The sequence below is a fragment of the Cornus florida genome, unplaced genomic scaffold (genome assembly GCF_030987335.1).
Source record: "Cornus florida cultivar Cherokee Brave unplaced genomic scaffold, ASM3098733v1 CherokeeBrave_3.0.0_Hap2_Chr10, whole genome shotgun sequence".
Lineage (NCBI taxonomy): Eukaryota > Viridiplantae > Streptophyta > Magnoliopsida > Cornales > Cornaceae > Cornus > Cornus florida.
Genome location: NW_026775580.1, coordinates 114,628,858 through 114,640,626, shown reverse-complemented (window position 1 = coordinate 114,640,626; position 11,769 = coordinate 114,628,858).

Sequence of the window (11,769 nt, the reverse complement as noted above, 5' to 3'; positions counted from 1 at the left end):
TTTTTTTTTTTTTTTGTTTTTGGTCTTTTTTGACTAGATATTTTAGATTTTTGCTTCTTTTTAATTAGGTTTAATTTTAATTTCCTTCTAATGTCTACAACTTGACTTGGAATGTGCCTAATATTAATTTTACTGATGCAAATATGAATGGTGGGAATGATAGTTGAAAAAGAATGGTGGTTGTGTAAAAAAATAACATTTTGCATGAAATGCATCAGTGGAATTGTTAAAATATAACATTTTGACACTGTAGCATTTGTTAAAATATGTATTTGGCATGTGAAAATAGCTTTTAACATTGGAGATGGTCTTATAGATATTAAGTAGATCTTACTAGTGAATGAAGACATTATTAATCAAACCATCCATAATTTCCATTGTATGGCTACCCCACCCCTCAATTTATGTCATTTGATGCCAACTTTTTATACATTCGCTTTTATTCATGCATTTAAATAACTCGTCTTTTACCATATTTATGACCATGTTTTCCCTTAATTGAACATTTAGTAATTGTGAAGAACTATTTATTCGCATATATATTCATTTCAAGTTCAAATTTTCTCTCTTAATTCTCATGTTTTTACCTTGCTGCAGTAAATGAATAAGTTAGATATTATATTTAAACGACATGTATGCATAGAATATCTGTATTCTTAAACTTCTATTGAATTAAGGTTAGCAATAAATTAATGGTGTGTAATAGAATGCATTTAAGCTCCATTTCAATTTTGTTTCACCATAACAGTCCAAGACTCCAAGCCCATTACCCCAAATTGACGCATAAATTTTGAAAATTCGCACTCTCAATTCCCAAGTACAAGAATACTCTTCAAGATTTTTTCAACTCAAGTATTTGCAAAGCCACACTCAAATATTATAAAAGTACTATTTATACCATAACTATCGGCCATATCCAGTTGAAAAGGTTATCGTAGCCGATCACAATGAAAGAGAAAGTTTCCAAATAGAAAGGTGAACTTTTCTAATTGGAAGGGTGATATGCAGATAATGGTGCAATACACGTAATTTTATCAAAGGATACCATTATCACTTTCACCTTCAACACCATCTTCACTGCCAACACCACCATTTCTTTTTAAAAAATTATAGAAGAATGTTATGTTGTTAATTTATTTTATTTGTCACTAAGAGGGTTATTTTGGATCATTTAATTTAAATTCATTCTATTTAAAATTTAAAATTGGTCCAACCAAATACAAAAATAGTTAGTATCATTTCATTCTATTCCCATTCTCATTCCATTCTCACTTGCATTTTATTTCATACACACGAAACGTAACATAAGAGTAAAAAGATTCGGAATGAATCCGTATGCCAATTCTTAGATTCTATTTCAACCCCAAGTCGGTAAAAGAAGTAAAAAATTTCATCAAATGAAAGCATTTTTCATAAATCATTTTCATGTAACCTTCATTAAATTTTGCTCCACAATTTTTTAAATTTGTTTATATATATATATATATATATATATATATATAATGAATTTGCTACGCCATCATCATCCAGAAAAGATTGAGAATTGCCATATGATGTACCATGTCCATTTGATCAAATTTAAAATTAAATTATTAGATAATAGACAAAGATTGAGATATGCCAAATGATGTACATCTACTAAGAAGTGTAGCCCCTTTTTTTTTGTACTATCGTATGAATTACAATAGACAAGGATCCAAATTAAGGTACTAGATGCATAGTTTCAAAACCTCAGCTTCACTAAAAGGATCGAATTTAAACCCATTTGTTCACCTTGATCATTTACAAATTTTTAGAGAATGACTTGATCATTTGAAAGGAATTAAACAATATGACAATTAAACATTAAAGATTTTGTTTCAAAATTCACTACAATAAAGCACATTTGACTAACTAGTATATTTTAATGTAATTTTATATGACCATTTAAATACTAACAACATGATAATATCGTTCTTCAAAATTTTTGTTAATTTAAAGAAGGGCTCGTGGCACTTTCCCATGGTGTACAATGCATGATCAAGTCACTGGCCTCTGTTCAAATTGGGAATATCAAAAATGGGAAAGGGTAGACTAACTACAAAACCATCACCGTCCATAGATTTCCAGATTAAACTTACACTGAATCGTTCAAAGATTAAGAGACTGTAACCTAAATGCATTTCCATACTTTTTCTTAGGGCTGTAACTTAGAAGAGCTAACCCAGCCCAGCCCAACCCTAACTTAGAAATTTTAAAATTGGAGGTTTAAAATTCACAAATTGGGTTCATGTTTGAGTTGAATTTTGTCAAAACCCAACCCGAACCCAACCCAAAACCCAAAAAAAAAAAATTTAATTTTTTTTTTTTTTTTTTTTCTCCTCTCTCTCTCTACCGCCATACATACAAGTTAGCAGTTGTAGAGAGAGAGAGAGAGAGAGGGGGGCAAGCTTGAGAGTTGAGAGATAGCGGCTAAAGCTTGCAAATGGCGAACCCGAACTGGAACAGCGGGCGATGGAAACTAAAAGATACGGGTTTTGATTTTTTGAACAATCTAAAATGATATGCCAATATGGGGTTTTGATATAGGAAATAGGTTTTCAACTTTTGATTCTTGCAGACAGATAGATAAACTGAAATATATGGGTTTTGAACTTCTGATTCTTGTTGATTTTGTAATTTGCAGTTGCACGGGGGGGAGGCGATTGGGGAGGCTGAAATGATTTGCCCTAAAAATATATATTTTTAATAATAATATAATCAAATATATATAATATACATATATAATATATAATATATAATATATATGCATTTCCAAAAATATATATATATATATATATATAAACTCAACCCGTCAACCCGACCGAAAATATTCGGTTCGGGTTATGACCACAACTCATATTGGGTACAATTCAAGCTGGCCAATCCAACTCAATTCGGGTTAAAGTTGGATTAGGCCTGAGCTGGGTTGGACCAGCCCAACTTACAACCCTACTTTTTCTTCGGTCCAAATCAATTCCTTTCAATTTCTTAGGTGGATATATTGTTTATTTTTGAATGGGAAAACGATCCAATTACCGCCACCTGTCGCCCTCCTCCTCCTCTGCGGCTGGATGATCCTTGCTCTAGGTCTTCCTTGAGCCTTTGTGGTAAACAATTACCAGGTTGATGCTATGATGCTATTGGGCCAATGACTTGTTTGTCTGGGTCATGGCCTTTTCTTATGTTTTTTCTGGCCCATTTACTTTGGGTTCGTGTTTTGATGGGCTTGCTCACTTCATTCAGCCGAAGCTGAATATAATGTACTCTGTTGATATATATATATATACACACAACTTGTTTAATATTCCAACTGGCGTTCTGCCATTTAGAAGCTGTCCAAATTTGCTTTCAACCTCAGCTATGTTCTTAAAATTGATGATAAATATCGAAACTATCCTTAAAAACTTTTCTCCTCGATAAGGTTACTCTAGAACGGTGGTTTTTTTTTTTTTTTTTTTTTTTTTTTTTTTTTTTTTTTTTTTAAGTCAGTCATCTGAAAAACCAATTGAAATTTATAAACATTTGTGGTCTCTTTTTTTTCTCATATTTCTTTTACACTCGAGCATTGATAGATCAGAAGTAAAGAAACGCACTCGGGATTGCAAAATATATATAATGTTGGCCAAACCTTGTCATTTTGAATGTAAATTGCTGCATAGTATACTCTTATCGATATTAAGTAGATCTTAATACTGAACTAAGACATTATTAATCAAACCATCCATAATTTCCATTGTATGGCCACCCCACCTCTCAATTTATATCATTTGATGTCAACTTTTTATACATTCGCTTTTATTCATGCATTTAAATAACTCATCTTTTACCATGTTTATGACCCTGTTTTCCCTTAATTGAACTTTCAGTAATTGTGAAGAACTATTTATTAGCATATATATATTCATTTCAAGTTCAAATTATCTATGTTAATTCTCATGCTTTTACCTTGCTACAATAAATGGATAGGCTAGATATTATATTTAAACGACACGTATGCATAAAATATCTGTATTCTTAAACTTCTACTGAAAATTCGCACTCTCAGTCCCCAAGTATAAAAATACTCTTCAAGATTTTTTCAGCTCAAGCATTTTCAAAGCCACACTCAAATATTATAAAAGTAGTATTTATACCATAACTATCCGCCATTTCCAGTTGAAAATGTTGTCGTAGCCAATCACAATAAAAGAGTGAAAGTTTTCAAATGGAAGGATAAACTTTTTCAATTGGAAGGATAATATGCAAATAATGGTGCAATAATTTTATCGAAAGAAACCATCATAACTTTCACCTCCGCCACCATTTTCATTGGCATCAGTAACACCTCCATTTCTTTTTAAAAAGTAGCCCCTCCATTTCTTTTTAAAATTAAATTATTAGATAATAGACAAAGATTGAGATATGCCAAATGACGTACATTTACCAAGGAGAAGTCTAGCCCATGCAACACGTTTGGAGACTTCTTGTACCGTCTGTCTCTCCAAAGTGGAAAAGATTAATCCATATCTATTGCATCGCTTCTGGTGCACAAATATGTAATCATAAAATATCTTGAATATGTAATCTTCATTAATTTTGAAAATAGTTGAAGATAGATATTACAATGATATTACATTGTAAATTACTAAAAGTCAAGCCGCGTTGTTTGAATAATTGACTTAAAGAAGGGTGAAAGGTCGTCTAACAAATGATGGGACACTTTTGGAGAAGTTTTATATCTTACGTGGAAAAAATTGGTTCTATGCTATTAAATTCTTTATGTGACAATTTTTAATTTCTCCGCCTGTATTATTCTCCTTGACCAAATTTCTATCTCATATATATATATAAACATATATAGAGTTTAGGGTTTAAATTATAAAACCTTCCTCTAATTTTTAAAAGTGTCATATAATTTCTTGCATTAACAAATAATTTTCATAACTAACAAAAATTATCATATCGTTTTCATTTTATGACGGAATTGTTAATTTCATGCAAATTAACAAAAATAACTGTTGATAGTATAACATTATTTTAAAAAAATGATTGTGTAATTGTGAAATGTCAAATATGTCATTTGTATGAATTAAGAAAAATATACACACAATACTAAATTTAAAACCATGTCACACAAAATCAAGAATACTTGCATATATTTTTCTCTCCGACGTGCAGAGGGGTCCAATAATTCTAATCCCTAACGTTCACATTTTTACCTTCAGCTAGTTTATTCTTTATCCCGTGAACATAATCTAATTTTGTAGTTTGATGCAATACATCACCCAAATACAAAATATTGTGTAATTGGGGAAAGAAAAAAAATAAAGAAAATGTACAAGAAATCTAACCAACAATTATATATAGTGAAATGATGTGAAAGCTGCATTTGTTATTTAACTCAACATCACAGAGCTAGAGTAACAAATTGCTACTGCTACAATAAGGTAAATTATACTTCAACTTGACTTCTTATTTTAAAGAATGAGGGAGTGAACATCGTGCATAGGAATCAATATGTTGCTAAATCCATTTAAAAATTGTTCTGCAATTAACTCATATTTCAGTAATAACAAGCCCCCACTACCCTACACACACAAAAGAATAAAAAAGAAAAGAGAGGAGAAAGCTCCTTAAGCACCAATATTTTCTAATGCAAATTACAATAATGCTTCATGTGTAACTAACAAATAGCTCCATGTTTCTGCACATTGAATTCACATCGATTGTTTCATACCCAGACACACAACCTTCATTAAATACAATCTCCCCATCTCGATCTGCTGTTTAGTGCGGCAATTGGGTGTTTAATTTTACAATGATTTACAATAAGTGCCACGTGGGTCCTTTTGGCCTATCATTATATTGCAATGATTTATAAAAAAAAAATTAAATTTTTAATCCCCCCCAAAAAAAAAAAAAAAATCAAAATGAGTGGATACAAAGAACTTGATTTTTCAAAGTGCATCTTTAGTCATTAAGGGATTTAAAAGACATCATATTCTTATATTATTGTAAAAGTTAGCACATGACAAGTACGTGTGACGAAGATTTTAGATATTTTTAACAAGTAATGAAGGTTTTAGATATTTTTAACAAGTATACGGGGTTATAGGACTTATTTTGGTTAGTATATTAGGAAGTTATGTGACATTTTGAAATAGTATAGGGAGATTTTATGATTTTAACTAATTTAAACCTTCTTTAAATTCATAATGGATATTGTATTGTTTAATATTTTTTTTTTTAATATTGTCATTTAAAAAAAAAATACATTTTTTGAAGAGCGAAAGCTTATTATTGTGATAGTTATTACATCGTAAATTACTAAAAATCAAGCCGCGTTGTTTGAATAATTGACTTAGGCTTAGTTTGGATTAAGGGATTTAGAGAGATTTGTAGGGAAAAGAAAGGGAAGGATAGTGACTAGTATGTTTGGATGGGAAGAATAGGATAGAAAAGAAAGGATTTGGAGGGAACCTGTCCCTCCAAATCCCTTATATTGTATCCCTCCAAAATTGACAAGATTTGGAGGGATTTGGAAAGAAATGAAACTGATGACAAAAGTAGCCTTAAGAGTTGAGAGATAGCGGGCCGGCTGAAGTTTTGCGAACGACGAACCTAAGCTGGAACAACGGGTGATGGAAACTGATAGATATGGGCTTTGATTATTTGAACAATTTGAAATGATATGTAGATATGAGAACGAGAATAGTAATGGAGGCGATTGGGGAGGCTGAAATGATTTGAAATATGGGTTTTGAACTTCTGATTCTTGTAGATTTTGTAGTTTGCAGTTGCAGAGAGAGAGGGGGGCATGAAATATATGGGTTTTGAAAAATAGACGATATATATATATATATATATATATATATATATATATATATATATATAGGGAGGAATCTTAGGAGGTGTTTAGTACAACGTCGTGTTGGCATCAGTAGCTGGAATGTTAAACGCAGTCCCGGCGACTCCCTCTAATTCCGTTATTTCTACTCCGGCGATCATAGATTTTGTAATTTGCAGTTGCATAGAGAGAGAGAAAGAGGGGGGGGGGGGGGGGGGGGGAGCCTGGGAACGAGAATAGAGATCGAGGCGATTGGGGAGACTGAAATGATTTGCCCTTGTACACATAAATTTTATAAGTCTGTAAATAGAAACAAAATATGGAGAAACAAATAATAATATTTTATTAAATTAGAAAAATAACTGGAGTACAATCCTTTGTAATATCTTTTACAAAAAGAAAGGTCATCTAATTCGATCTCCTTTTTTGCTGTTGGTTGGATCCAAGGGTTGCACGAGCTTGTTCTTGAATCATCGTGGAATTTGGATGAAAAACGACACGATTTGATGTGCTTGTTGTTGATCACCATGGAATTTGATTAAGACTGGCACGATTTGATGTGCTTGTTGTTCTTCGCCTTTGGGTTTGGATGTTGGGGATGAGAGCTTTTGTATTTCTCTCTGAAATTCTGGATTTTTGAGTCTCTGGATTTATGGACTCTGAATTTGTGTCCCTGTCTTCTTCCTCTAGGCCTCTATTTATAGGCTTCTTGGATTAATAGGATGATGACACGTGTTATCTCCAGATAAGGATAAAATCATAATTGGGCCGGGCCAGTTATATTATGATAATTATCCTTCAATATAATTATTCCAAATATATTTTATTAGGAATAATTATCTTTATATTTAATCATCTGGGTTGGGCTAATTAAATAATTTAAGTGGACCAAACTTGGGCAATTAAATAACTTAATTAAATATTAAGTCCATATTTCATGGGTCCATTTGTCAAAACCAAAACCCATTAAAATCTTAGTGTCTACAAATTGCCCTCACTTCGAGTCTTAAGTTTGACAGGACTTATCTCCTTTTTTAAATGGGATTTGAAGTATCCAACTTTTTTCTTTTTTTTCTTTTTTTTTTTTTTTTTTTTCACTTTCCTATCCAACTTTGGATTGTAAGATTTCCTCTTTTGCTTTTCTATCCAACTTTGGATTAGAATTTTATTTTCCTATTTGAACTGAATTATACAAATCCCAATACAACTTAGAGGTATTTTGTTACCTATATATACCCCCCAATATTATAGGGTTTGACATTAATTCCAATAATCTCTGAAGACTTGTCAGATTACAACCTATGAAGACTGTGTTGGATTGCGGCCTCTACTTGGACACAAATAATTGGTATGTCTCCTTTCTTCTTCTTCTTCTTCTTCTTTTTCTTTTTCTTTTTTTTTTTTTTTTTTTTTTTTTTTGTCAAATCACGTTTCTCACGTTTTTTTTTTTGTTTTTTTTTTTTTTTTTCTCTCCTTCCTTTTCACATTTTTAGTCCCTTTAGGACCCATTGTTCCATTGGAACCCATTTAGTCCGTCAAGACCATTATTCCTTTGGAACACAACTAGTCCGTAAGGACCCATTGTTCATTTGGAACGCATCTAGTCCGTAAGGACCCATTGTTCCTTTAGAACGCAGCTAGTCTATAGGGACCCATTGTTTCTTTGGAACGCATCTAGTCCGTAAGGACCCATTGTTCCTTTGGAATGCAACTAGCCCGTAAGGGCCCCTTGTTCCTTTGGAACGTAACTTTACTAGTCCATTCAGGACCTATTGTTCTATTGGAACCAAAAAAAAAAAAAAAAAAAATCTTTTATGCATGCCAATTCATACTTTAGATTTTTTTTCAAGTGCTAACACATTTTTTTTTTTTTTCTGGGGGTGCTAGTCAACCATAGTGTTTTTTAAGAGTTTCAAGGTCCATACTATCACCATTTTGGAGCGAGAAAACGATACCATAGAGAAAGGAACTACTCTGGATGTCAGAACTTTTCTTGTTGGCCGCTTTGAACTGAAACCACTTCACTCTGATCCTCCGTACCATCATTTGCTAGAGTGGTCCTGCATATCTTCCTGCGAGCTCTCCAACCTTGGCTATAATCAAAATAAGGAGATAAGCTCGACTTCAAATATTCTGATTTTACGCTCTACACTTCATGAACTAATAAAGGCACCAGAACATTTTTCACTTTTGGGTCATAGGATGCGTGCCAAAGAAGCTAAATGGGGCAATTCCTTCAAGATCCCTGATTTATCTTATACTGATGGATATTGGGAATGGTCAAGGGACGTCATGGGTCGCCATGCTAAATACCTTGAAGAGAAAAAACTATATGGTGCAATATATGCTTCGTTATTCACATATGATCGCCCTGGGCCTGTTCTTAAAGCTTTCCATGAATCTTGGTGCTCTTCTACCAACACTCTCCATTGCTCAATAGGTGAATTGTCAATTTCTCTTCTTGACTTATATGTGATAGGAGGTCTTCCTTTTTCTGGCAAACAATACGAAGAAGTTATCCTTTTGTGAGAGAGTTATTAGATTCAGACAAAGACGGTAAACCTTTCCTTCCTCCTTACTGTTGGTACTTATTTTTTGCCTTCCACCATCTTTGTAAACAGCATACAAAGGAGCAGACTGTTAAGATTTCTGATTGGGTAAAGTTTTGGTTTAAAGGCCTAATAAAGTATGGAAAATTTAAAAGAAAAGCGTCAAAGAACAAAACCCAATGCCCCAAACAAACTTATATGCATCTTTCTGGAGTGATCACCACCATTCATACTTGGACTTTGCAAGCGGATGAGGTATTCAGCGGCCTTGGAATAGAATAGGGGATGTAAAGGAAAACTTATTTAGCTACCTTTGTAGCTTGTTGGTTATGCAAATTCGTTCTGTCTTCCAGCCCTGAAAATATGATTCGCCCTGGAGTTTTCAAAGTTGCCAGTATGATTGCAGATGGTGATGGGTTTTGTCTTTCTGTTCCGGTCCTGGCCAGCATTTATAAGGGCTTGAACGATATTGTTTCTTCCTCTACCCCATGGAATTTGGTAGTGACATTTCCCATTCACTATGTGTATAGACGGCTAGCCGAATATTTCAACACGCACTTTATTTCTCTATAACACAACTATGTTCCTCAAATGATACAGTTCGAAGGGGAAGGGTCAGTGAAGCACTTCGATGAATCAGAAGCCCAAAATTTTTTCAGATTTTATGAAGGTACCAAATTATCTCATTTGTCTAAAACATTCAAGCCAGAGCGACTATTTGCGGATGATGGCCAGCAAAATTTCTCAATCTTTGAATATTTTGTCTCCCTTCGGTCGAGTTATTTGACATTGTGCCAAGGTAACCATTTCATCATTGAGCCTTACAGTCCGCATAGGTTTAGCAGATAATTTCACTTTCTTAAAGATGTCCCAGGGAGGTTGAAGAGGGACATTCGTACTGGTAAATTAGAAGAGGTTATGAAACTGTGGAGATTGTCCACCTGTTTTCATACTGGTGTAAGGTATTGCTTCCTTTGAGCTCTAATCTTCAGAAATTTGGGGCCACGAAAGCATATGCTGAATGGTGGGCCAAAGTCTATGTTGATCCATTTACACAGGAAGAAACTACCTCAAAGCAACCTAAATGTACGATTTCCCCACCAGAGAAACCAACTAAGATCAGGAAGGTTTAATTAAAGGGTTGAAGTCAAACCTCCCATCTAAGCTAGTGCCAGGGTCATCCCTGAAATCTCATAATAATGGTGGTGTTGTTGTGGGGTGGTCTAATAGTCATCCCCAAACAGCAGAAGATGTCTCACCACTAATCAATAACTGTCGCCGTCGCCAGTTAGCAATGGATTCAGATGAGGATGTGAGAGCTTACGATGAGGATCGTAACTGGAAACACGTCACTGATAAGGTGAGACTTGATCCCGTACAGGAGTGTGTTGCCACTTCTCTTGACCAATTTCTTTTATAGAGTACCTAGCAGTTCACAACCTATACAGGTATCTTTATTTATTTATTTTTCCACGAGTTACCTTCACTCTTATTTTATTTTATTTATTTATTTATTTTTGAATAGACAAAAGGTAACGAGGGATTTCTCGGGGAAGATGTCGTCTTTGTTGCTAACCCGACATGTAGTGAAGAATCTATTTATGGACCGTCTGCTATAGCATTAGCAACAGTGATTGGAAAAGGTACAGAGATTTCACTACAAAGAAGCAGAACTATTCAACACTCGAATGTTTTGGGGGTTGCTAAAGTGACTAGTCAAACTATGGAGCCAGTTGAAAATGTTGATATAGATTATATGGCTATCCCTGCCTTGCCTATAAAAGAACAAGGTCCACCCTTGCATCGTGTTTCCTGCTTTGAAATGTCCATTTTCAATGTGGAAGAGATCATTCTTGATGTTCATCGCCGTGTTACTTTACTCTTTATTGATTTCATAAAGGGTATCATACGTGATACTCCTACCGATAAAATGTTGTCTCGAGCACCTAAGCTTTAAACACTTTATGAAGGACTCGAAAAACTCCCTGGAGATCATTCGGCTTTGAAAATGTGAATTGACTCGTATACGACTAATGCGGCCAATTATGTTGCTACATCTTCTTCTTATGCTTATATGATGACTTTAGACTCTCAATCCTAAGGACTGGCCAGTATTGATACATAACTCACCAATGCTAGGGCTATAGAAGATGATGGTGCTAAGCGTATACAATCACTTCGGTCTACTTTGAGTGAAGCCGAAATTAAAGAAGCCATGTTAGTGAAGGAGTTGCAACAAGCCAGGGAAGAGACTCAGGGACTTAAAGTCTTCATAATGACGGCGGATGCATAGTTATCTCAGAAGAAGGAAGCTGTCACCAAACTTTGGGAAGATTGAAAATCAGTGGAAGAAGCTAACGTCATCTTTAATCA